Source organism: Macrobrachium nipponense, chromosome 12 (assembly GCF_015104395.2).
Source record: "Macrobrachium nipponense isolate FS-2020 chromosome 12, ASM1510439v2, whole genome shotgun sequence".
NCBI lineage: Eukaryota > Metazoa > Arthropoda > Malacostraca > Decapoda > Palaemonidae > Macrobrachium > Macrobrachium nipponense.
Genome location: NC_087205.1, coordinates 65,871,564 through 65,897,205, shown reverse-complemented (window position 1 = coordinate 65,897,205; position 25,642 = coordinate 65,871,564). Strand labels below are relative to the sequence as shown.

Here is a 25,642-nt window from a genome sequence, read left to right as displayed (position 1 = left end):
CGCTCACTGAGTGGGATTGGCGGGAAATTTGTATGGTATATCGGGATTGGAGTTTGGCGCCACTTATTGTCCACTGGAGGAGCCCTGCTGAAGAGGGAAAGTGGCGCCCTTCCATATAACCTCACATGTGGAGTAGGTGTGCTTTTGGCCTAGTTTCCTATTTATATTGGTGTTTGCGAGAGTGTAAATGATCTTTCCTAGCCAACTAGGAGTTGTATAGAGTGCCGGAATTGGTGTAGTTTACCTGCGGAAGTTAGGGGTGAAGTTTTGGCGGGCTGGGCGGCCATCACCGAGTCAGCATGGGACGCGCGCGAATATCTTCACTCTGTTGTCCTTAATTCCTGCTCACAGGTGACTTTTCCAACACCCACTCCTGTTTGGACGCTTTCAGGAGAGGTGCTCGACTATAGTTCGTGAAGCTGAAATGGTTCAAATTTGAGCTGTGTTTATCGAAACCGGATGTATTAAAGCCGTCTCGACAATTTTGGTGGACTGACGGTGGTGATGGCGAATGATTTTGGGGGGACTGATGGGGTGACCTCAACAATACCACCACCTGCTTCGATTTTCATTTTAAATGGACATAGTAGAGGTAGTGTTCAGGTTTTGGCCCATAGGTATTCTATAGCGTTTTGCTGCTGGACGCAATTTAATAGGCAAGCGAATGCACTAAATATTTACTTCGAAAGTTTAGGGGTCCCGAATCCGAACACTTATCAGACATATTTAGCGAGTCCCTTCGGTACTGCAAGGCATTTAAATACCCGTGGAGCTTCCAGGCGGTTTGGTCTTGGGCTGGGACTCCTTCAGCACACATTTACTGAAGGTTTGCACGATTTCTCCAAGATTTAATGAGACGAGGTTTTGGGCGGCTGGTTTTTGGTTCGCTACCGGAGGGGAGCTTGACCTCTGAAATTAATTTGTTAGGGGCACTCGTAGGTAGGGATATGATTTTTTGCATGCGTTCAATGCAATGCATACAAGGCCAACTCGCTATGATGGATGAGCGCATGGGCTTTCGCAATTCGTATTTTTTGACAAGCTTGTGTCTTGGGTAGGCTTATGGTTTAGAATGGGCTTCGTATGGGGTGACGACCACGTCGCCTAATTTGAGATTTGGGAGGCTGTGCTCTCTTCCTGAGGTGATTATTTTCCATATTAAATCCGTTAGTTTATCTGCTTTACCTAATGCTTGTAGCTCTGTCTTCTATCCTGTGTGGTAGTGGTGTTATTGGTTGGCTTATTCTGTTAATACTGGTGAGTGCTGCCGCCCCTAAGGTAAGGGATAGGCCTATGGTACCTGCTTGGCCAGTAAGGACACTGTGGCTTTGGTTAAATTTCTTGTATATCGCTTTTATGTGAGGTGCTGTAGGTCATGCTAGGAATGTGAGAGTTCATGGAGTGCTTTTCTTTTCAGCCCCCTCCCCCCCCCCCATTCATGAAGACCCTGCTGCTGTAGGTTAGGCATATGCTGATACAATGGTTCAAGTTGAATACCTTTAGCTATTATTTCCAGTTATAATTACTGCAACTATAGTTTTGTAGTGGTCCTAAATATGCCCGGTGTGAGAAGTGTACTGAAATCTATTGTAAAAGTAGTGACTTACATATTTTTATTTTTGTTTTAACTTTAATTCCTGTGGAGCTGATGTTAAACATGGCACTTATGAGAGTGATTGCAGTATTATTAAAATTAAAAATGAATTGGCCATTATTTCTGAATGCAAGTTTCCTATACCTAAAAAAGGGGGATACAAAGCCATTTTTCAAAGGGCCTTTTTATTATTTAAACTGAAGTTTATGCAGAAGTTTCAAATCTTTTTCTGATTCAGAATGCTAGAGTAGGTATGTGGTTTTTAAGCAACTAGTTCATCACTTGTAGGCATATTTTAGGAGCTGTAGGTGTAAACTGCGGATACTTAATCTACCCCTGCAATTGATTAAGACTGGTGTATGTTCTGTTGTTGAGTGGTTATAGAATGCCGAGCTAGGTGTCAGGACTGACTTTTAGGGGTGGGGGTGGAGTGAAGCCCTTTTTAACCTAGCTAGGGCATGATGTCTGAGGTTAGTTTAGGCAAAGATTAAGTCTGGTTAGGTTATATTTCCTCCTAAATGCCTACTAGGCCTACAGTAGCCCTGACCCCCTAATCTGTGTTTGCTCTTAGGTGGAATTCTTTAAAATTTGAATTGTGTGGCTCTTGATGCATTGCTTTGCTATTTGCTGTGTTTGATTTTTATGGGGGCACTTCAGATAAGATGAGATCAACACTTCATTTTTCGGCCTGTTCACAAATATACTGCATAGGCTATGCATACACAATCAAAGATTCATTTGTGCACTTATTGCTTGATAGTGTATTAAGCTTAACTTGAATCTATCGGCTCTAGATATCGTTGCTTACAATGATGCTTGTACAAACAGACTCATTGTGTTATTGTTCACACTACAGCAATTCACTAAATATACTACGTCATTATTTATCACAATTTGTAAAACTTAATCATAATCAAATACTTTAGAAATCTCATATGATAAGTTTTATGATCAGTAAAGTTACTTAAAAAATTAACATAACTCTACTGCCACCAACAATTTATTTTTTATAAACCAAACCCCACTGTCAAAAAAAAAATTTGCTAAATGCTAAATCCATACTTTTACAAATAAGTTTTTCTTAATTGACAGGTTTCAGTACAGGCTCACGAGCCAAACTTTTTGTTACAAAAATATTAATCTCAAGACCAAACTTCAGTGCTGTAGAAAGTATAACATTCAATCCACAAACCTGAAAAAAAAAACTGAATTATAGTCAAACCAAAATGTTGTGGCGGGTGACAAAAGGTTTTTCTCTGACTATAACGTTCGCAGTTAAGAACATTTTGGTCATTTTACCCTTGAGGAAACCGACCTACTTAAACCCAAAACCTCAGCGGTAAAGGCGGATTAAGCTCATAGATGGAGTGTTCGCTCCGTATTTATCCCGAATTTTGTTTTTACATCTAAACGCGACCTCGAGTAATCATTGCGATTGTGCTAAAATGGAATATGGACCATAATTAGTTGGCTTGAAATTATGGCATTATTACAAGATCTGTGATTATTACTAATGCCAAAAAGGAACACTATAGGAAAATCATTGAGAACAACCATAATTTACTCCTTCTTTCTTTAGAAAACGAAGTCTTTCTTTAGAAAACGAAGTACAGTAAATGACAGATCTGGGTAAAGTCATAAACAAGGGATAAACCTCGAGGCTGAGATTTAAAAGGATAAATAGATCTGGCAGAGCTGTATTCTTTTCCTGGGCCCACCCTAGCGTTTTTAGAATCTTGAAAACCTTCTATACTTTGACATCTAAAACAATAGTCTATCAAAGGCAAGGTATGGTTGACCCTTTGCAGCATACAGATGTAGATATTTTAAGAGATAACCTTTTATAATCTTTTAATTGCACTACCTATCCCAGAATAAGACTGCCTCCAAACTCCCTATAAGCCAAGATTTTATTGGTTAGTACTAGGGTCATGTCTTTAAAGGATTGAAATTTGCAGCTTGCATGATTAGGATTTAACCTGTCATTATACAGCTATAAAATTCATTTGGTCATTCATCTTCCTCTATATATAACAGTGTTTAGTATATGTACATTGTCTCTCACTTGACTCACCCATTAAAGAAAGTACTTGTAGACGTGTTCTTCCGGCTTCAGAGTGGAAAGAGCTGAAGAAACTGGGATGAGCCCTTGACTGAGGTGACGAGAGTTTATGATTGGGCAGGTGAAGCTACTATTATTCCAAATATATGTAAACTAATTATGATGATTTATAATAAAGGAAAAAGAATTCCCCCCCCCCCACCCCACAAAAAAAGGAAGAAATATAAGTGTGGGTGGAGGGGCTGGTCTCGCACCATCCAGTAAAGAACTTAACCTGGCTTTACTAATATATACCGATGAGATTTTCCCTTTGTCTACAAGGGAAAAAGTCCTAAACTTTTAGATTCAAATACGAAGCATTCTGATGACACCCCTTGTCATCCGCCACAACATTTTGGTTCGACTATAGTTGATAATGGTTATGAGAAGCAAAGCAATCCTGAATGTTTTCTAACATTCACCTGTCATTTGTTGGACATGACTTGCTTATCATACATCTTCCACATCCTGTATTAATATCATCTTCACTTTTTATCTAAATTTGACACTCCAATTAGATTGGGTACTGTAAGATTAGGTCAGATCGGACGCTTTTTCATGTTTTTCTTATCCTCAACTCTATTTTTTATCTAGAGGGCAATGTTAAGTATTTTATATATTGCTGGTTCATGAGACTTTCAAATAAAAAAAAAGTAAGCAATTTCATTATGCAAATATATCAATTAGTGTCCAAATTCAACTTTAATTTTGGGTGAGTTAGGACACACACACGGAGATTTCTGACAGTCATTAAAATATGCGGAAGATCAGTGGTTCCCAGAGTAGGGGGTCGTGAAGTCATCTGCTCAAAAATATTTGTTTAATTAGAATACAGGCAGTCCCCGGGTTACGACAGGGGTTCCGTTCTTAAGACGCGTCGTAACCCGAAAATCGTCGTAAGCCGGAACGACGTTGTTGAAAACATGTCCAAAGGGAAAATTTCACTAATTTGCAATTTTTCTTAGGGTCATATCTCTAAAATTATCACTAATTTACTTTTTTCATGTGCAACACTGTGTATTCACAAATTACTGTATATTTTCATTAAAATACAAGAGAGAGAGAGAGAGGGATTACATAAAACCATTAAATTCGTTGACCATTGTATGGCATTGTCACTTTCCCAGCTCCAAGTGTCACTGGAGTTATGAGGTAGGGAAATTGATACAGAAAAAGAGGAAGGGGAGGATTTTCTTTTGAAATTAGTTATCGAATTATTACTACTTCTATTATTATTATTATTATTTTAAAATATAATAAACACGTGCATCTACCATAAAAATTCTCTCATCTCAGTAAAAAAGAGGAATTATCCTTACAAGTGAAATGGAGAGGTAATTTTCATCTCTTTAAAATACGACCATTATGAATTTTGTAATTAAAGTTTTATTATTATTAAATAACTGAAATTATCAATAAACATTTTACTTACTAGTACCATAAAAATTCTTTCATCTCTGTAAAAGAGAGAGAGTGAGTGTTTATCTCTGTTCTCTCAAAAAATACTTATAACGCTTCCAGCGAAAGAGAGGGAGGGAGTTACCACTATGACACATTATTATCTTGTGTGGCAAAAGAGAGAGTTAACCTTAATTAAAAGTGACATGGATAGATTAGTACGTATTGCATTTCTTTAAAATACTACCACATGAATTTTTTAATTACAGCTTATTATTATTATTATTATTATTATTTGAAAGTATTAAAAACAAATAGTACAAGTACATAAAAAATCTCGAGTCTCAGTAAATGAGAGGGGGGGGGGGGGGGGAATTTCATGAGCACTTTATTGCAACACAGCAGCTCTTCCCCCTCCTGGCTGTCTCAGAACTTGATATATCTGACAGTTTTAGTACCTGGAGTTCGAGAAAAGGTTACTGAAAGAAGACTGGGATTTCCTTCATTCTTTCATAATCTTTTAAATATATAAGCTAAAATCTTACTAATTCACTATGGTATTTTCTTTAATGAATTGATATTATTGCTGTATAAATTAATATTAATATTTGAAATTGGTAAATAATTTATTTATCATACAAAAAAACATACATCTTTGTAGTAGAGAGAGAGAGAGAGAATTATTATTTTTATTATGTGATATCATTTCAACTTATTAAACTTACTAATACAGTATTAATCAAAATTAATATTTGAAAATTAGTCAATCATTTTTGTATTATAAAAATGTATTTAGTCATGAAAATAAACATCGAAATATACTAATTAGTGATTATTTTCATCGGAAAATACAAAGAGAGAGAGAGAGAAACTTTGATTTTCATATCTAAGTCTAAGTAGAGTATAAATGGATTCTTTAAGTGAAATAATGTTTAGATGATATTTTGCTGTTTTGTATTAAAGGATATGTATACTGTTTGAGAATGCGTTCCTTATCCTTGACTATGGTTACCATACAGTTTAATAGCGTAAATTAATTTATGCGCCCTCCGCTCAGAAACTAGTTCTGCGTATGAGATATCGTTAAAAAGCATAAAAAACCGTTGTAACCTTGGAATTTGCGTTGTAATCTAATCAGAAACTTAGTTTTGTTAATTATGTATACTGGAAACAAGCAATGATTTTTTCATTATTTGCGCTTTTGGACTGTTATAAACTGCGCATCCCAAGCTAGTGTATTCATTCGCTCGGAAACTAGTTCCGCATATGAGGCGTCACTAAAAAAAATTTAAAAAATACGACATAAGTGTCAAATCATCATAACCTCAAAATTTTTGTTGTAATCTAACCGAAAACTTATTTTTATTAATATACTGTGCTAAACTATAAAGGATTCTTATCATAGTATGCGTTTTTTTAAAAGCATCGTTAACTCGGAGCGTCAGCGTCGTAACCTCGGAACAAGCGTCGTAACCCAGGGCGGATTTTTAAATGAATATTTAAGAAAAAGCGTCATAACCTCGGAACGTTGTAAGCCGGAGACGTCGTAACCCAGGGACCGCCTGTAATAAAATCATTTAAAGAACAAATATCTGCAATTATGTTTAGTTTTTAGTTACTTAAAAAAATGTCTCTGGAATATACTATTATTTGTTTGAGTGGGTTTCATTATTAAAATTTAATACAAACAGAAATCTGTTTTCCTGAATAATGCTAAGAAATAAATGCAAGAATCATTTTACATGAACAAAAGAGGGAGTGGGGGCGTGTGGGTCTACTGGAAGCAAAAAGGGGCTGTCAGGTAAGATAGTTTGGGAACCACTGCTGTAGAGGAATAATCTATGCCTCTGCTTTTTTTCTGGACACAGCTAGTGTGAATTTGGACACAAGTTTTAAATATAGATTCTTGGCAATTTAGTGCTGATTTGGACCAAATTGATGTAAATTTCAAGATCTTACTGACAGCAAATATATTTCTTCCTTTGTGGATACTTTATTTAACATGACAATAGATCAACAAAAAAATGAAAGTAAGTAATATATTACTAGACTGTCAAACTTGTTCCTTATTTCTTTGGCAAAACAAAATAACTAAATCTCTTATTTAATATAACCAATAAACTCCTTGACACATTATTCTAATGCTTAATGATAAGACTTGACAAGAAATGGTTTCATTATATATCACAGACAATGCTAAAAGAAAACACTTAATACAATAAAATGAAGTTATTTTGCTTATTAAAGGTCACCAGCATGACAAGTAAGTTAGAAAAAAAAATTCTTTTGGAGGCTAATTCCTACATATAAAAAATAATTCTCTTTGGAGAGAATTTCCTGAATGCTCAGCTACCAGCTATTGACATATATCTACAGTACTAATAAAAAAATAAGGGCACCTTGCTTATTACAGAATTTTCATTGTAGGGAAAAAGAATTGGAAAGACCTATTCCTTAGTGCTAGTATAGTACAGTATTTTGGCCAGTTATTACATATACATCAAATACCATTCGTTTTCTATCTAATTTGGGTTAATTTACATGCATCACAATATCTGTCTTCAATTTCACAGCTTTCATCATATGGTATGTTTGAATTAAGTTTTTTTTTGACATGTTGCAAAAACCTGACTATGAGATTCGGCATTACCTCAGTAATTACTGCCATATAGTAATGCATCTTACGTTTGCTACACACCTGAACTACCACCCACGCATGTAGTTTAGGGTTTTGGCCTTCTTCATTTCCTGTGGTTTCTCTTGCTGCTGAAAATTCCTCATTATTATTGTCATTTTTTGGATTTGATTTTATCTCCACTTCATCCTTGGGCATCCGTTCCTTCAGGATCCTCCCTCATCTACTATCACATCAGTATCTGCTTCATCTTCACGCATTATTTCAGTGTCTCCTCCATCAGTTATTAATGCAGTTAATTCTCTCATCCATCTCACGTGTCATCCCATCTTGTTTTGCAGTTGATCCCAGGGTTTTATTTTGTTCATATTAATGCTTATTCAGAACTATTTGCTCATGTCTGAACTCAAACCATTTTTAATGGAGAAAATTATGAAAAATTTTAATCCTCAATTAAGTATACCTAACATGCAGATGATGCAAATTTTTGATTTGCATGTCCAATCTACTTATTTTTTGACAAAATGACACCTCCCAATTCATTCTACATGCTTTGGGTTGTTTTCCACAGTTCCACAAAAGTTTTTCAACTTCAAAAAATAATAACTCTTCAAATATATTTTTTCCATGCATAAACTTAACATTGGGAAAAGACATTGCCATACTAAAAAGAGGAAAATAGTAGGATTAGGATCATAACTAGCAATTCTTAATTCATTGATTTTTTTATGGCCACATCCACAACATTTTTTCGTAAAAATGTCTGAACTCGCCCTGTGTTCGAATTTACCCAATCTTCAGTACTCTCAAGCGCCTCAGCATTGTGGTTGGTATGGTATTAGTGTCCCATCTCGGTGGTTGCGGGTTCGATACTTGTCCATTCCATTGAGGAGTGAGAGAGGTGTATTTCTGGTGATAGAAGTTCACTCTCGTCATGGTTCGGAAGTCGCGTAAAGCTGTTGGTCCTGTTGCTGAATAACCACTGGTTCCATGCAACGTAAATGCACCATACAAACAAACAATTACGGTACTAATGCTCATTCTCTAGCCTTGTGACCACTCAACTCTATTCCATTTCAACAACTCAGCCGTAAAGTCATACCCTACATTAGGGATAAGCAACCCTTGCCATGTGTGCTAATGACTTTGTTCCAGCATGCAAAATCTGAGGCTTACCATAAGAAAATAACTACATGGCCGTAAATATAGTTAGGGATTTGTTTTCTTGTGTAATTATTACATGATCTCTCAAAGGATGAAAAAGCACCAAGCGTTTTTTGAAACATTACTGAGTCGGCTGTAGAGCAGTTCTCTACAAGATTTGCTATGTTCAGAGAATTAGAAATGACTGCAAAATTCATGAGGATTCCAGATAGCATAACATGTGATGAACTAAAGCTGTAAATTTTACATGGATATCTATGGATGGTTGTAACATGCTGTTGATTGAATTTCAAAGTAGCTCAGTTTGGAGGCAAATGTTAACATTTGAGCAAATGGAAAAATATTGAAAAGGACTGATTAGAGATGAGAGTAACAGATATCAGGAAAATGGTGTATTAAGAGCTTGGAATACTGTTCAGAAATTTTTTTTGTTAAACTTGATACATTTTACTCCAGTGTTTTATACCCATTCTTGTGAATTGTTGTACTTAGATGAGATGAACTAATAGGTCTCACAGTAGGAGTAAATTTATGGATGAAATGTAGCACATGTTTTCCTTCAGTGTTTTCTGATAAAAATCGCAATAGATCAGCTTCTGCCTGGTGTATATTTAATTTGTTCCTACATGTAATACAAACCCTCAGTCCTTTACATAAGGAAATTACTTTCGTCGTAGGCTGGAAATCAGTCGTAGAAGAATAACAAAGTAGTTAGGCAGTAACTTCTTGTTTGATAGTCGGGAGTCCCTGCCCGACTGGATGTAAACATTCCGCTTTGCTTTTGGCCACCGTGGTGTGCAATCATGCTCTCGCTCTCTGCCCGTCTTTGTACGAGGATCAAACTTTGATCTTTCTGTGTTTTTTCTGTTGCATGTTTATGTGTTTTATTTGCCTAATAATTAAATTATGCAAACCCAAGACTCAAATAAGCCCAATCGCCCCCCATTTTCAGTGTTTACCCTGGAGTGTAGGGCAGGAAGTGTTGTGCTTCCAATCTAAAATTGTGTTAGATCCTCACGTCCTGTGCGCAAAGTGCCGAGTGCATGTGTACAGTAAATAACCCTTGTGAGACTGATCTCTTAGTTGGTGGGTCAGTGGGGGAGATACGAGGGGAGGAAACTATCTCGCGGGAAGTCTTCCAAGGCTTTGTCGGAGGGTTACATGCCTGACGACTCCGTTGGTGACTAATCCTTTGTCTTCCTTCCTCCCACCGCTTAAGCTTCCCCATCTTGCTCTTTGTCCTTTTGGGGGAAATATTGACTCTGAGTTGTGCATGGGAACTTCTGCTCACTCTGGAGGGGATCAGTCTCCTTCGGGGCGAGTAGGAACTCCTCCCATTAACCCGACTTTTACTCCTTCAGGTGTGTCTGTCTCCGCAGTTGGGGATTTGCAGCAGTCTGGGTAAAGTTGGGCTTGCCTGGTGCTCAGTTTCTCTATGGGCTGGTGGAGTATTTTTCGTCAGCTCCTGTGACTCATGGGACTGCTGCGGGGACGACGACGACAACTTTGTCAATACCTAGTGCTATACTCAACACATTCCGGGTGTCAGGTAGCTCTTCTGATGTGCGAGAGCGTCATTAACGTTCTTGGAGGAGTGTTCAACACTCCTCTAGACCGTAAAAAGCTTAAAAGTTTAAGGGGGTGCCTTCCACCAGTCTTCTTGTTTGGACGTTGTTATTTTTAGGAATTAAGTTAGATCCATCCCGATTCGGTCTGTGGCTGTTGTTAAAGGCATGAGAGACTATTGGATTGTTCTCTGTATGTGGTGCATATGCGTGTTTGTGTTCCCCTAATCGGGTTGGTAGTCCTCTTCCACTTTCCCCAAAATATTTTCCTTTAAGTCGTGATAGGGGATTTTGTAAACACCCGGAATGAAAGTACAGGGAGAACACTCCTCTGTACCTGCGAGTGTATCTTCACTGCGAGTTGGTGATCATTCGTAGCCCGCTCCATCTGCTAGTTCTGCTAGCAGACCGAGTGGGAACGTTAGATCTTCCTAACCTGTCCATTTAACTTCCTCAGGATGTACTGGGAGGAGCGAGGCGACTTGGGGGTACCGTGTGGAGTGTTCTCACGCTTCAGCCACGAGAGCTTATGTTCCCGGCACAGTCTTAGGACCTGAGAGGTCGTACACTCAAATGGTTCTAGGATATCATAGGTGATGTGTTGAGGCTCTTGGTTCTGAGGGAAAAGGATCGAGGGAGGGATTTATCCTGGAAGGCCTTCTCCCCAGGATCCAGTCACTCCTGAGATTCAGAGGTCTTTTCCAGAGGTCATCGCACTGATTATCAGCACAATGACCTAGGGGAAGGATCGATGGTAACTCCCTCTGACTGCCCTTCACAGTTGGAGTTGTTCTGGGGTCCTAAGAATGAACCCAGACCTGTGGGGTTACCTTGGTCTTCCTTGTCCGAAGGCGTGTTGGGCCAGGTGAATAAGATAATCTTGTCTTGGGACGAGAATTCACTCAGGGCAAACAGATTGGACAAGCTGCTTCCCCCTCGTCTACCTCGACAGAGGTGATTCTACTTGCTCTCGAAGAACCCTTTGCTGACCAAACAGGTTGACCTGGAGCTAGTATGCCCAGCTCCCAGCTTGCCTCTGTAACACCTTTAAGAGAATCTCTCTCTCTCTCTCTCTCTCGCTACTCCGTCTCGGGCTCTCCCTCTCATCTCTCTCATCTCTCTCAGTCATCTCTCTCTCTGGGTCCATTTCTCTTCTCTCGTCTCTCTCTCTCTCTCTCTCTCTCTCTCGTAATAAGCCTCTAGAGGAAAAACGTTCATTTGCCACACGGGGCCAAAAATTTTTTTTATTGCATAAAAATGTCGTTCAATACTTGTATTTTTGTGTCCCATTCTGTTTTTTTGTACATTTGCCAATTCTAACCCTAGTCTTTTTTTGCCTTGAACATAGGGGTAACATTCCCATGCCGCAAGATGATGTCCTCTCTTGGGTCGCTTAAATGGGAGAACGTCGCCACACTATGAGCGGGAGGTCTTAGTAAGTGGTGGAGACTGTATAGTACTAAATTTGGTACTTATATTGCTCTCAAGTACTTTTGGTACTTTTCTAAAATATGCCATAATTTGGTATTTCTTGACTAAACTTGGTAATGATGATGATGATAATGGGCACAGTTTTGTGTCAAAAATGACGACATTGGTAGGTCCACAATAATAATGGATATTAAAAGCTTTCGAATCTTGTGCTAGGTTCATCTTCAGTCAAGTGAACATTATGACTTAAAAAATTTATAGAAGTAAACTTCTGAACAGGACAATTCTGTTGTTGATGTCCAAATTCCTGTTTGCTATTCTGCTGGAACGTCTTGTGGGCTGTGACGATGCTGCATGGTGTTCCCCTGGTGGCAAGGCTGCAACATTGTGCTGTATCCTGTCTGAGGGAGGAGTACGGAAGAGGCGGCAGCAACAGTCAGAATAAAAACAGAGCTTGTCTTAAAACATAGATTTTTAACAGATTTTAAGAATGTAAAACTTGACTTAATGGGTCTTCCCCCAAGGAACAACTTGTTACCGTAAAAAGCTTAAAAGTTGATGGGGGTGCCTTCCACCAGTCTTCTTGTTTGGACGTTGTTATTTTTAAGAATTTTGTTAGATCCATCCCGATTCGGTCTATGGCTGTTGTTAAAGGCCTGAGAGACTATTGCATTGTTTTGTGCATGTGGTGCGTATGTGTGGTTGTGTTCCCTTAATTTGGATCGGTAGTCCTCTTCCACTTTCCCCAAAATATTTTCCCTTATAGTCGTGATAGGGGATTGTGTAAACACCCGAAATGATAGTACAGGCAGTCCCCGGCTTACGACGGGGGTTCTGTTCTTGAGACGCGTCATAAGCGGGAAAATCGTCAAAAATCGTAAGAAAGTCTTACTTTTAATGCTTTGGGTGTATTAAAAACTATGTAAACTGCATTTTTATTGTATTTTTCATAAACTTCAAATATTGATTATTTTGCATTTTTGGAGTCTTATTTCTTCCGTCAGATTGGCGCCATAAGCGTCGTAGCCCTGGAACATGCGTCGTAAACCTAAATAATTTCTGATGAATATAATGGAAAAGCATCATAACCTTGGAACGTCGTAAGACGGGGACTACCTGTATTCTTATTGTTATTGTTGTTTCTAATTAGTTTATGGCTAATTGTGTTGAGGTATTTGAAAACCACTTTAGTCTTTCTGGCTATTGTTGGGATTAAACGGGAGGTGTAAGAATCTGTTCGGTTTTTCTTTGGGGTTGTTAACAGGACCATAAAATGCTTTCTTAGCTCGTGAAATGGCTGTCAATAAAATGATTGGGGTATCTTAGGCCTCTGAAGGTTGATCTTATGCTCTGAATTTCTCCATCGACAAGCTCCGTTTTGTATATTTTAAATGCATGTAGGGCGAAGTTCATTACTACATTGCTCTTTGTTATTGGCATGGAATGAATATAAATGTAAGTACTGTATCTTTTTGAGTTGGTGGTTTTGCGATACACCAATTCTTTGCACTTACTAAATTATGCATGATCTCAACAGTATTCCAATTCAATAACCAAGGATTTGCCCAAAAGGAAGGGGTATCTATTGGTTCCCCCTTGTCCCCCCCCCCCCCCCCCCCCCACCCGTGTTGCAAATCTATGTATGGAGTTTGTTGAAAGAGGTATCTTAAACAGGTGTGATTATACAATAAAACCATTGCTCTGGGTTAGGTATGTAGACAACATTCGTTGTCATCCAAAGAAACCATCAGAACTTAAACAGATTAGAAAAAGCCAAAAGTATTCTGCCCTCTATAAAATTCACAGTAGAAAGAGAAGTAGATTACGAGCTTCCTTTTTTGAACGTACTAGTCGTCAGAGATCACAATAATCATAAATTTAGATTCTCTGTGTATCTCAAAACAACCAACTCAGAAAATTACATACATTTTTATTCAATCCATGCCAATAACATTAAGAGCAATGTTTTAATGAATTTTGTCCTATGTGCATTTAAAATATGCAACCTGGAGTTTGTCCATTATAGAAAACGGGCATCCCCACATTACACACCAAACTATTAATGTACAATCTCATTTTTTAATTTATTATTATATTATTAAACAACCATAGCGACTTAAATTTTATTTTATTAGTTAGAGAGAATTTTGAGTTTTGTACCAAATTACATAATAGATAATTATAATACTAATTCAATAGAGGTTAGTGAGTAGTAGTTAAACTTAACTTTTTTTGGTGAGTATTTCCTGTTATTATTTTGACTAATTTAATAATGAAGTCCTCATAATTTTTCATGCATTTAAAGTAATTTACAAAACAATTTACATTTTTGAATTAAATTTACATTAAATAAACCCAATGATCAACACAGGTCAGAAAACTCATCTGAAGTAATTTTTTTTTTTTTTACAATCATAGCAACTTTGATTTGCAAGTTTATAGAAGTTTTTTTTTATACCAGATCAAAGTTTAATAATATATATATATATATATATATATATATATATATTATATATTATATATAATATATATATATATAATATACATACACATTATATAAATATATATACATATGAATGTCTTTACTATAATACTACAGTATATGAAGATAAAAGGTCCATAAAACTATTTTAATGTTACAACCATATATTTTGAGCACTTCCTTCTGTGCTCCTGATACCTGGTAAAATATGGACATAGGATGTCTTACAAGAGTATACTACAGTAGTACCTCGAGATACGAAAGGCTCAACTTACGAAAAATCCAAGTTACGAAAGCCAATACGAAAAATTTTACTGCTCTACATACGAAAAGTTTTCAAGATACGAAAGGTTGTTGCTTTAAAGTCCTGAGATTCGCCCGACCACTGAGAACAATTTTAAAACTCCCGCGCTGCCAACTGAGTAAACTCGCCACCATCCTCCTGCTCTCCCATTGGTTCCTGATGCTAGTCACCCCATAAGGTCCTGCTCTCCTATTGGTCAGCATCTACCCCTTGTGCTTTAAGTATTCTATTGGTAAAAGGTTGCTGTAAATTGAAAAACTTAGTATTCATGCAATACATTTAATAAAAAAAAAAAAAAAAAAAACATTAGGTAAAGATAGAAAAATAAAGAATAGAAATGAATGGTTATTATACTGTTTGGTAGTTTCAGTAGTTGAAGAGAGATAATGAAAATTTATGGCTTACTGTGTAAAAGTGATTGCTTGGCGATCGTTCGATACTCGTAAGTGCTGGATGTAAACAGACGTTTGGAAGCTTTTTTTTTTTTTTTTTTTTTTTTTTTTTTTTTTTTTTTTTTTTTTTTTTTTTTTTTTTTTTTTTTTTTTTTTTTTTTTTTTTTTTTTTTTTTGTATATATTATATAGTTAATGATTACTTAATAATTATTTGAAATGAGTACATGCAATACATTTAATAAAAAAATTGTGAATTAGATATTATAAAATATAAAATAAATCAGACTGCCAGCTAATAGGCATTTTTTAGAATTCTTCTTCTGTGTTATTACGTTACATATATACGTATGTTTCATTATAGCTGTCAGTAACTCGTTATCTCTGTTAGGTAAAGACAGAATAAAGAATAGAAATGAATGGTTATTATACTGTTTGGTAGTTTCATTAGTTGAAGAGAGATACTAATGACAATTTATGGCTTACTGTGTGCTAGGAAAAATGATTGCTTGGCGCTCGTTCCATACTCGTAAGACGGGTAAGAGCTGAATGTAAACAATCGATTGGAAGGTTTGTTTTTTGTTTGTTTGTTATTAGTTAATGATTAATTAATATTATTTGAAATGAGTACATACTGATTATTTATACATTTTATTGGCTATTCTAAGCTTTCAGCTCTTAGGTTTAGATGTCAGAATCATAGACTAGGCTACAGTAGCAACTGCTAACATAGGCTAGGCTTATTGCTAAGGGACATATGCTAAAGTCCTAATATATGCAGTAAAAATGGGGTTGAACATTATATGCAGTTGAATATTACTCATGTACAGTATTTTGCCTTTTTGGAGTCATATTTCTTCCGTCGTAACCCTAGAACATGTGTTTTAGGCCTTGAAATATAATTTACTGGGGTGTTTTTGGAGGGCTTGGAACGGATTAGCTATTTTACATGTAAAATGTGTTCCAAGATACGAAAAACTCTTGATACGAAGGCCATCTCGGAACGGATTAATTTCGTGTCTCGAGGTACCACTGTATATACAAGACATGTGTAGTTGTGGCAGTAAGCCTCAGTAGGTGACCCAGGAATGGGGGAAATTAAACTATTCCCTGGTGATTTTTGGCCTCATTAACTCCATTCTGGCGACTCGTCCAGTGGTCGGATGTTCTTGGACACCTAAGGATTAGTTTGTCGATGTCATCCGATTTCCAGTGTCCTCCTGAAACAGGTTCATATTGTTGGTTTGATTGATGACAGCAGATTCCAGCATTTTCCTTTTGTACAGACAGCTACTTTTGAAAACCAGCTCTGTCCCTCTCCAGTTCATATATGGCTTTTGTCCCTAATATGTAGGAAAATCCCCAAGTTCTCTGATGCAAATTGCACTGATCTTTTGTGTTCTGCCAATCTTTGGGAGATGAATCTTCCGGTTTCCCCAATGTAAATCTCATTACAATTACTACACGGTATCTTGTAAACTTCAGCTTCTTCTCTTATTTAGGTATACTATGTTAATGAGTGAACTCCCGATGGATTTGGTATAATGGAAAATAAAAGGATTATTAGATAGACCTGAGGTATTCTGTTGCTTTTAGGATGTTTTCATCGTACAGAATTTTTATTTTATTGTTGAAGTCTATGGTATATTGTATTTGCTTTATTTATAGCCTTCTCAGTAATGTATGGTGGTAAAGCAGTTGCATTAGGTGTTGGTGGATCGTGTTGAATTCTTTATCTATGTACTCATTTGAACATATTCTAAGCCCCCTGAGGAATAGGTTGCACCCGACCATGATTTTTACGGATACATCGTGGTAACTTAGGAAATGAATATATGGAAGACCAAAAATGGGTTTTTTGTATACTGTGAATGCATATCTATTCTTTCTCCTATGATTAGTATGTCTAGGGGCGGCAATTTCCCGTCCTCCCATCCTGTTTTAAATTTTAGTCGGAACCAGTGAATTTAGTTGACTGAAAATTCATTGAAATCTCCCCAGCTAGTAAAAATGCCATCTATGTATCTAAGCCAGACCATATTGCAGGGTTTGATAGAGGACAAAATTTCTGTTTTGAAATATTCCATGTATGGGTTTGTTAGAAGGGGGAATAGGGGACTGCCAAGTTTTTGTTTGTAAAAATTACAATGTGGTTTTTGATGTGAAAAAGGCTAATTGGAGAGGCTGCTGTGGTAGTGTTTTGCACTCGCCCCAGATTCATACCGACACCCTTTAGAAAGGGTGAGCGAGTCAGAATATTCTGGCATGTCCAATTTAGCAGTTCTCTGGTATTTTAGCAATAATTTACCTTAGAAATAGCGCTAAAGGAACGTATTTCACAGAGCGACACGGCTGAGCCCAGATATATATATATATATATATATATATATATATATATATATATATATATATATATATATATATATATATATATATATATATACACACACACACATACAGTGGTCCCCCCACCCCCCGTATTCGCGGGGGATGCGTACCAGAGCCCCCCGTGAATAGTTAGAACCCGCAAATGTTTTGGAACCCCTATGAAAATGCTGAAAACAGCCTATTTTGTTAGTTAAAACTCAGGAAAAACCCACTAAAAATTTTCATACTTGATATAGTTTTATCACAAAAAGTGCATTTTATGATGAAATTCATAAAAAAAAACTAGGAATTTGTGGATATTTATCATGGAAAAATAGCGCGAATGCGCGAATTTTCCGCGAATAATGCTGGGAACGTTCCCCAGAGAAATCCGCAAATGTGTGAGGAATTCCTTAATAATCTCAATAATTTAGTCCCTTCTATAAAATTTACTGTAGAGGAAGAAAGAAATTGTAATTTGAATTTTCTTGATGTAACTGTCCATAGCAATGATAGAAATTTCACCTTTTCAGTCTTTCGAAAATCAACTAATATTGCCTCTTTTGTTCATTACTACTCCAATCACCATCAAAATGTTAAATTCTCTGTTTTTTCTGGGATGTTCCTAAGGGCTTTATGTGTCTGTAGCCCGCAGTTTATTGACGCTGAAATTAAAACTATTTATGATATTGCATTGAAACTTAAATACCCAAGGACTTTTGTAGATGTGGCATGGAAAAGAGCTAGAAAAACATTTTATTCAACTAATGACAACTTGAATTTAGTAAGCATAACATTCTAAAATTACCTTATGATGAAAGGTTTTTAGATATTCTTAGAATTTTAAAGCTTTTTAACATAATGTTGTTTTGCAGTAATATTAATGTCAAGAGTTTAGTAATCAAAAATTCTCCTAAAGATCTTCCAGGCTGCATATATGAAATTCCTTGCAAAAAGTGTGATAAAGTCTATTACGGACAGACCGGAAAATCTCTTTCACAGCGTCTCAAGCAACATCAATATTCTGTGAGAACTGGGCAAATATCGAATTCATTATTTGTACATATGAGAGATTTAGACCATCCTATTAACTGGAGTCAAGCAAGAGCCTTAGTCCCATGTAATGACACAGTTAAAAGGAATATCATTGAATCTTGTTTTATCAAATTAAATAATAGAAATGTTCTAAATTTAAGTCTTGGTTTATTTAAACTTGATGCTTTCATAATGAAAAAAGTTGTAGATAAATATAAGCAACAAATTAATATATTCAGTTTTTACATGTTTTGGACTGTAAAGATACTTTGTAATTTCGGTTAGGGTCAGAATCTGTTTAAGTTTGTGACCGTGTGATGTCGATAATCCTGGATTATCCCTTTTAATTTTTACCCTTTGATAATTAACCATCTGGTATTCCTGATCTTGTTTGTACCTGAGGCCTTCCTCAGACGTGCATCTATTGTGATTTTTTAAGCATTATATATATATATTATATATTATATATATTTATTTATACATATATATGTGTGTGCGCGCGCGCGAGTATGTGCGTGCGTGTGTGTGTGCGTGCTCACCTAAAATTCAGATCTTCATTGTAATAATGCCAGAGAGTACAGCACAACCTAACTTCCATTTTTACTTGGATAATGCAATGGAGACATTGGGTTCACTATTTACTTTCACTTATTTCTGGCATTGAATCAAGTAGTTTTTCTCTCATACCAGGAGCAATTTCTGGCATTGAATCAAGTAGTTTTTCTCTCATACCAGGAGCACTCAAGTAGTTTTTCTCTCATACCAGGAGCCAAAGAACACTCCTGCAGCTGCAGAAGTTGAGAAACAAAACTTAATCAGTGTTTAGAAAAAATAATCTGCATGACACCAGCTGGAGTTTCAGAGCACGGATTTGGAAGAATTTGATGCTAAAGGGCAGTATAAAAGAATCATATGGTCAAAATAACTGGAGAACAGAAAAAAAAGCAATATAACCCATTTTAACACGGGAATGCTTCTTGTCTGCCAGTGTGTTTTCTATAGATATGAGTTGCCTGATAATCACTAAGTAATATATGTTGTACATATAGTATATAAATGGGTGAATGAGCCATACACTATTCTTAGGTATAAATATAATGGATTAGATTGATAATGTAACTTTTATTTTATTTTTTAAATTTTAATGATTATCTTTTGTTAAAACATGTTAAGTTAATAGCAATAATTGTATATTTGTTCATGCCACTTCACCTGACAGATATATATATAGCTGTATTTTCTGACGTCCGACAGAAATTTCAAAACTCGCGGCACACGCAGTGGGCGGCCAGGTGGTAGTACCCATTCCCGCCGCTGGGAGGCGGGATATCAGGAACCATTCCCATTTTCTATTCATATTTTTTTCTGTCGCCGGTCCAAGTAAACATCTGTTTACAGACCTCTGCTCAGGATTTTTTGGAAATTGACTCGCTTTTAAGTATCTGATTGATTTTTTTGGTATTGAATTGGATTGTTGAATTGGCATGCGCGATAGTGGACCGTTTTTGATTTTGGATTGACTTTTCTCTATAAGATATGTCTGGATCAAGTGTTGTGAGTTTGAGTGTGTGTGAGGGCTGATTGTAAGGTGAGGCTACCGAAAGCATCGGTAGACCTCACACAGTATGTATGAGTTGTAGGGGGGCATAATTGTTTTGATTGATCATCGGTGCAATGAATGTGAGAAATTGACTGATGATGAATGGAGACATATGAGTCCTATCGCCTTAAATTGGAGCGCGATAGATCAGGAGGTCTTCCTCAAGGAGTGGTTCTTCCAAAGGTAAGACTAACGTTTCTCCTGCACTAACACCTGTAGTGTTTTACAACCCCTAAACCTGTGTTGCCTTCGGGCTCTGATTCTGTGTCAGGGAGGAGCGGATGCTCTCTCTATGATTTTGGAGTCTCTTCGCACTCTGGAGACCAAAGTGAAAGCCTTGGAAACTGGCTCGGTGCAAGTGTGTGATCGTGCCCCCAGTGTTGTGGAGGGGGCGTCAGATCGGCCCCATAATGCCTCTAGGCCTAGACCTCTATCAGACTCCCAAGACCCAGGGAGGAGGTATGTCGAAAGCCGCAAGAGGGTTACGGGGGCTTCCCACCGATCTGGCGTCCCTTCGGCAGACCATGTAGCAAAGACCCCGGCTGCCAAGGACCGTGCACGAGCACGCGTCATGAAGGAGTGCTTCTCGTCCTCCGAAGCGTCCTCTCCCCCGCGCAAGGGGTGGGAGCGCTCGGAGAGTCTCTCGTCCGTTAAAGAGGACGTTTCTTGCGGAGGACGCTTCACGTCCTCTTTCGCCGCTTTCGTCGGAAGACGCTTATGATGTCTTTCCGCCTCAGAAGAGAGGTAGGATCTCCTCCGATGAGGACGCTAGGTTGCGCGCACAGGCGCGTATACCTGAGAAACAGGTAGCTGTACCTGTGAGAAGGAAGGAGGCGTCCCCTCGCCCCTCGTCTTCTCACAGGACCAGTCCTGCTTCCTCTGCTCATTCTTCTCCGACGAAGAACATTCTTTTGTCCCTTCAGGACCAGCTATCCTCGCTTATGGCTCAGAGGACTCGCCCAGCAGCAGTCGAGCCTAAGCGGGAGGAAGGACCTTAGACTGCCTGTCAAGAGGACTAAGCAGTCTCCCGTCTCCTTCACCTACTGCGTCTCGTTGCGCCGATCGCTTCTCCTTCAGCGATTCGCCGATCTCGTTCGTCTTATAGAAGGACTTACGTCAGGACGCTTTTGAAGACGCTCTGTACGAGGACGCTCGGCAGGACGTTCGGCAAGACGCTAGTCAGGAGACGCTCGTCAGGACGCTTGGCAGGACGCTAGGCAGGACGTTCGTCAGGACGCTTGGCAGGACGCTAGGCAGGACGTTCGTCAGGACGCTCGCCAGGACGCTACACAGGACGCTCGGCAGGACGCTCTCCAGGACGCTTGGCAGGAAGCTCGCCAGGACGTTCAGGCCTCCTTTCAAGATGTTTTTGGGGATTCTGAACAGAAGTCTTACCCCCAGACGCTATTTTACGCGCTCAGGCACGTATGCCAGCGAAGAGTATGTAAAGACGCTTCTCGGGCAGGTAGAGACTGCCGCGGAAGGCGCTGAAGACGCTCGTCCTCCAGGAAGCTCTAGGCGCTCTACCATCAGCGAGCAGTAAGCGTCATAAAGAAGACAGCTGTAATAAGGCTGCATCTTTGCAAGGATAGGGTCCCTTTGATCTTGCTAAGACCCGCCAATAGACGCCTTTTCTCCTGACAGACGTTCTCCTCTTCCGTTTAGAGAAGAAGGAGAACTAGGTAGTTCGGCTGAATCGGTGAAGAGGAACCTGCTACAGCCCCTTCTATCTCGGACTATAAAGTCCTAGTTAGACTCTTGCGTTCTTCTTTTGAGGACAAATTTCAGCCCGCAGCTCCCAAGTCTCCTCCTTCACAGTTTTCTTCATCGAAAACTGGGAAAATCCCGGAGTTTTGTATAGATGAAAACTTCTCTATCAACGAAACGTGCTTTCAAGAAGCTCCAGGATTGGATGATAAGAAGGATAGACCAAGGCAAGACGACCTTCGCCTTGCCTCCTACTAGACTTAGTGGAAAAGGGGGCATTTGGTATAGGACCAAAGACGAAGTGGGAGTTCGTATCCCTTCTTCGGCTCAAGGAGATTTCTCCAGCCTTGTAGACTTACAGAGGAGGTCGCTTTTACCCTCTGCCAAGGTAACTTGGACCGCGTCGGAGACTGACCATCATTTGAAAGGTCTACTCAGGACGCTGGAAGTCTTCAACTTCCTTGACTGGTGTTTGGGAGTTCTGGATTTGCAAGCGAGAAGCCCAGAATCTCTTAGTCTGGGGGAGCTGTCCAGCGTGTTAGCATGTATGACAAAGCCGTCAGGGATGGTTCGGGAAGAGCTCGTATCTCACTTTGGAACAGCTTTGTTAAAAAAGAGAGCTTTGCTGTGCAACTTCACAGCTCGTTCGGTGACGCCAGCTCAGAAAGCGGATTTGTTGTTTTCGCCTCTTTCGAACCATCTCTTCCCCCAGACTTTGGTAAAGGACCTGACGAACAGCTTACAAGAGAAGGCTACTCAGGATCTTTTGGCCCAGTCTACAAGACGGTCGGCCGTACCTTCAACCTCTTCGGCTGCAGTTCGTCCGCCGATAAAAAGAAATAAAGTAAGCCTTTCGTGGGGCTCCCCCCTCGAGAGCAGCTCCTCGAGGGAGAGGGTTTTCACGAGGAAGAGCTTCTTTTAAGCCAGCCTTCCAAGTGAAAAGTATGTCCTTCAGACACCAGTCGGAGCCAGACTGAAGTATTTTGCGGGAGCGTGGAGAGAGAGACACGGACTCTTGGTCCTCAAGATCGTGGAGCAGGGTACAAGATCCCTTTTTAGATCTTCCTCCTCTTTCTACGACTCCCAGAGACCTTTCTCCATCCTACCAAGGAGAAAAGAAGAAAGTCTTGTTCGATCTCCTTCAGCATATGATCGACAAAAAGAGCGGTGGAACAAGTCGCGGACCTGGGGTCTCCAGGTTTCTACAACAGAATCTTCCTAGTACCAAAGCAGTCGTCAGGTTGGCGTCCAGTTCTAGATGTAAGCAGGCTCAATCTTTTCGTGAAAAGATCAAATTCACGATGGAGACGCCTCATTCTGTTCTGGGAGCGTTGAGACCGGGCGACTGGGATGGTATCCTTGGACTTGCAGGACGCGTACTTCCACATCCCGATCCACCCTCTTTCAGAAAGTATCTAAGATTTGTCTTGAACAACAAAGTATGGCAGTTCAGAGCGATGTGCTTCGGACTGACCACGGCTCCGATGGTGTTCACAGTAGTGATGAAGAACGTAGCGAGGTGGCTACACTCTTCGGGAATAAGAGTTTTTTCCCTATACCTCGACGACTGGCTGATCAGAGCGTCGTCGAGAGAGAAGTGTCTGAAGGACTTGCAGTTCACTTTAGCCTTAGCGAAGTCCCTGGGACTTCTGGTCAACCTCGAAAAGTCGCATCTGACCCCACACAGTCCATCGTGTATCTGGGATTCAGATGGATTCAGTGGCTTTTCGAGCGTTTCCGTCCCAGGAACGTCAGCGGCTAGGCTTAGAAAAGATCTCAGCCTTTCTAAGGAAAGAGACTTGCTCGGCGAGGGAATGGATGAGTCTGCTGGGGACCATTTCCTCGCTGGAAAGGTTTGTTTCCTTGGGAAGACTGCACATCAGGCCTCTCCAATTCTTCTTGCAGACGAGTGGAAGGCCAAAGACGATCTCGATGCAGTATTGAGAATATCGATTCCGATCAAGAACCACCCTAAGATGGTGGTTGGACCCTCAGAAGCTTCAAGAGGGCGTGTCCCTAAGTCTTTTGAGCCCCGACCTAGTGTTGTTTTCAGACGCTTCCATCACAGGATGGGGAGCAACACTAGGGGGAAGGAAGTGTCAGGCTCCTGGAGAGGGGAACAGGTAGCCTGGCATATAAATGGCAAAGAACTGGCAGCAGTATTTCTGTCCCTGCAGTTCTTCGAGAAGAGTTTGGAGAACAAGATTGGTTTCAGATAAACTCGGACAATACCACAGCACTCGCTTATTAAAAAAACCAGGGAGGAACACACTCCAGAACGTTGTACTCCCTAGCGAGAGAGATTCTGCTGTGGGCAAAAAGGAAAGAGGTAACGATCCTGACGAGATTCATTGCAGGTGTGCAAAACGCCAGGGCAGACTTCTCAGTCGTCGGGGACAAGTCTTCCGACGGAATGGACCTTGCACGAGGACGTTTGTCGAGACCTGTGGACGCTGTGGGGGACGTCCACTGGTCGACTTATATTCGCAACGTCAAGGAACAAGAGACTTCCTCTTTACCTGCTCCCCGGTCCTGGATCCAGAGGCAATCGCGGTAGACGCTTTGCTTTGGAATTGGACGGGCCTAGACCTATATGCCTTCCCACCCATTCAAGATTCTGGGTGAAGTCATGAGGAAGTTTTGCGGCCTCGGAAGGGACAAGGTTAACCCACCCTGATCGCTCCGATGTGGCCAGCGAGAGAATGGTTCACAGAGGTCATGTCTTTCCTTGTAGACTTTCCAAGGACATTGCCCTGGAGGAAAGATCTACTCAAACAGCCTCACTTCGAAGGTTTCATCAAAACCTCTCCGCTCTGAGTCTGACTGCGTTCAGACTATCGAAAAGTTGGCCAGAGCGAGAGGTTTTTCGAAAGCAGCTGCAAGAGCAATCGCACATGCGAGACGTGCTTCCACAAGAGCTGTTTACCAGTCGAAGTGGGCTTCCTTCAGGGCATGGTGTAAAAAGGAGGGAGTTTCCTCTTCCTCGACCTCTGTGAACCAGATAGCTGATTTTCTGCTATTTCTCAGAAATGTGCAGAAATTAGCGGGTCCCTACCATCAAGGGATATAAAAGCATGTTGTCAGCGGTTTTTTAGGCACAGAGGCCTAGACCTGTCTGACAACAAGGATATTCATGACCTTTTGAAGTCTTTCGAGACCTCGAAGGTTCCTCAAATGAGACCCCCTTCATGGAATCTGGATGTAGTCCCTGAAATTCCTTATGTAACGAACACTTTCGAACCGCTTCAGACAGCGTCTCTTCGGAACCTGACAAGGAAGGCTCTTTTCCTAACTTCTCTTGCGACGGCTAAGAGAGTTAGTGAAATTCAAGCGTTTAGCAAGTTAATGGGCTTCAAAGGGACAATGCTGTCTGCTCGTTGAACCCATCTTTCTTGGCGAAGAATGAAAATCCTTCGAACCTTGGCCGAAGACTTTCGAGATCAAGGGTATGTCAAGTCTGGTGGGCCAAGAACCAGAGAGAGTCCTTTGCCCGGTAAGGGCTCTCAAGTTCTACGTGCAATAGAACTAAAGAGGTTAGGAGGTCCCTCATGGTAACCTCTGGTGCTCTGTGAAGAGGCCAGAGTTACCTTTATTATCGAAGAATGCTGTGGCTTTCTTTCTAAGACGGACACAGAAATTCGGGAGGCTCATTCATCTTTCCAGAAGACTGATTTGAGCCTCTTCCGAGTAAAAGCGCCACGAAGTACGAGCCGTCGTACTATCTCTCTTGCCTTCCAAAAGAACATGTCAATCATGGACAATCCTCGATTGTACCTTTTGGAGGAGCAACTCCGTCTTCGCCTCACATTACCTAAGGGATGTGAGAACGATCTATGACGATTGTAATGCACTGGGGCCATACGTTTCT

The 25,642-nt window shown here is 39.7% G+C and overlaps 1 protein-coding gene across 7 annotated transcripts in view; it reads left to right on the top strand.

The window, feature by feature from the left end:
* Nucleotides 1-25,642, top strand: part of LOC135224560 (transcription factor E2F1-like) — a 124,854-nt gene that overhangs the window by 730 nt on the left and 98,482 nt on the right. For 2 of the 7 annotated variants that reach the window (XM_064263669.1, XM_064263663.1), the window contains exon 1: nucleotides 40-132. The exons of 1 other annotated variant lie outside the window; for it this stretch is intronic. The gene's annotated coding sequence lies outside the window, so the exon portion shown is untranslated. Of the gene's footprint in view, nucleotides 1-39; nucleotides 137-159; nucleotides 352-378; nucleotides 593-11,805; nucleotides 11,893-25,642 lie in introns of those variants that run through there. 4 more of the 7 variants (XM_064263664.1, XM_064263666.1, XM_064263665.1 and 1 more) reach the window with 4 other exon arrangements.